Source organism: Gouania willdenowi, unplaced genomic scaffold, assembly GCF_900634775.1.
Source record: "Gouania willdenowi unplaced genomic scaffold, fGouWil2.1 scaffold_150_arrow_ctg1, whole genome shotgun sequence".
Taxonomy (NCBI): domain Eukaryota; kingdom Metazoa; phylum Chordata; class Actinopteri; order Blenniiformes; family Gobiesocidae; genus Gouania; species Gouania willdenowi.
Genome location: NW_021144900.1, coordinates 2560 through 5118, shown reverse-complemented (window position 1 = coordinate 5118; position 2559 = coordinate 2560).

The window sequence follows — 2559 nt, the reverse complement described above, 5'->3', positions numbered from 1 at the left end:
ATATGAAGCAGTTTGATCTTTGCAATCTAGAGTTATAAGCGTTTTTGTATAACGGCATAGTCATGGCGAGGGATTTTCATGTGTCATTATAGGCCCCTCCCACTGGCCATGATGGGTAATTTGGTCATCGAGCGTTGTTCATGGATGGACAATCATCGTGTGTATCAAATATGAAGCAGTTTGAACTTTGCATTCTAGAGTTATAAGCGTTTTCTTATAACGGCGTAGTTATGGCGAGGGATTTTCGTGTGTCATTATAGGCCCCTCCCACTGGCCATGATGGGTAATTTGGTCATCGAGCGTTGTTCATGGATGGACAATCATCGTGTGTATCAAATATGAAGCAGTTTAAACTTTGCATTGAAGCGTTATAAGCATTTTCCTTTTATAGCGTGCTGATGGCGAAGGATTCTCCCGTGTCATTATAGGCCCCTCCCACTAATCACAGCCTTTTTTTTTTCTTCCATAGCAATTTGCTCCCCTCTGTGTAGGTTCATCCTACAGTGTTTTGAAGTCAACATGACATATCGTCTGTCCGCTACAGCTGCTCGTGTTGGACGACCACAAAAGCGGCGCCCTCTGACAACGCAAGGCATTGTGGGTAAATTGGTTATCGTTTGTTGTTTAGCTCTGGACAGTGATCGTGTGTATCAAATATGAAGCAGTTTGAACTTTGCACTCTAGAGTTATAAGCGTTTTCGTATAACGGCGTAGTTATGGCGAGGGATTTTCCTGTGTCATGATAGGCCCCTCCCACTTTTCACAGCTTGCTCTTTTTGCCATAGAAATGTGCTTCCATCTAATAAGATTCATCCTACAGTGTTTTGAAGTCAACACGACATATCGTCTGTCCGCTACAGCTGCTCGTGTTGGATGACCACAGAAGCGGCGCCCTCTGAAAACGCAAGGCATTATGGGTAAATTGGTTTTCGAGTTTTGTTTATGGCTGCACGGTCATCATGTGTATCAAATATGAAGCAGTTTGAACTTTGCATTCTAGAGTTATAAGCTTTTTCCTAGAACGGCGTCCTGTAAATGCTAACCGTGTACATGACCTTAAATGACACCGGTCGAAAACACAAGGCATGATGGGAAATGTTTCAAAGCAGTCATGACCAAGCTTGGGCACATGTCCTTTGTGTGAAATTTGAAGCTGATCGAAGTTTGTGTGTCAGAGTTATGGAGATTTGGAATTTTTTGCGTGCTAACGAAAATTAGCATTGCATTTTTGTGGCGGCGCCACGACCAAACCGTGACAGATACAAAAATTCTTTCGATAACTTTTCATCTTCAATGGGTCCTATGTGGCGTTGCCAAGTTTTAAGCGAATCGGATGAATCCCCTCAGACGAGATAGCGCAGATGCGTTTCGAGGGCGAAACGCCATTTTTGACCTTTGACCCAAGATGGCTGACTTCCTGTTTGGTTTTGGGCGGGGTCACAATGTAACTTTTTGCTCATTCTGGGGCGAAGACTACATGTGGCGATTTTCGTGCAAATCGGTCAGACCTGGCGGTCGTGTGGTTCCATCGTTTGTTTTGGCGGCTAAAACGCACGCTATGCGTGCGTTTTCTGTCCGTTTTTTTTCACGCCACCAAATTATCAAATTTTTCGCCAGGCCTGAGGTGCGTGCAAATTTCGGTGAGTTTTCGGGCATTTTTAGGGGGTCGAATTAGCAATCAAAGGCGGGCGGGGTATAATAATAATAATAATTAAAGCCGCGAGCGGCGTCATAGGTTCCGATGAAGCGGCCGGGGGCGGTAACCCATGGTCACGTATACCACTGTTTTGGGAATTGGCCTGAGCAAATTTGGTGTAAATTGGTGTAAAAACAACTGAGATATTGCATTTACCAAGAAATGGCGAAGGATTTTCCTGTGTCATGATAGGCCCCTCCCACTTTTCACAGCCTGCTCTATTTGCCATAGCAATGTGCTTCCATCTAATAAGATTCATCCTACAGTGTTTTGAAGTCAACACGACAAATCGTCTGTCCACTACAGCTGCTCGTGTAGGACGACCACAGAAGCGGCGCCCTTTGAGAACGCAAGGCATTGTGGGTAAATTGGTTATCGTTTGTTGTTTAGCTCTGGACAGTGATCGTGTGTATCAAATATGAAGCAGTTTGAACTTTGCACTCTAGAGTTATAAGCGTTTTCGTATAACGGCGTAGTTATGGCGAGGGATTTTCCTGTGTCATGATAGGCCCCTCCCACTTTTCACAGCCTGCTCTATTTGCCATAGCAATGTGCTTCATCTAATAAGATTCATCCTACAGTGTTTTGAAGTCAACACGACATGTCGTCTGTCCGCTACAGCTGCTCGTGTTGGACGACCACAAAAGCGGCGCCCTCTGAGAACGCAAGGCATTGTGGGTAAATTGGTTATCGTTTGTTGTTTAGCTCTGGACAGTGATCGTGTGTATCAAATATGAAGCAGTTTGAACTTTGCACTCTAGAGTTATAAGCGTTTTCGTATAACGGCGTAGTTATGGCGAGGGATTTTCCTGTGTCATGATAGGCCCCTCCCACTTTTCACAGCCTGCTCTATTTGCCATAGC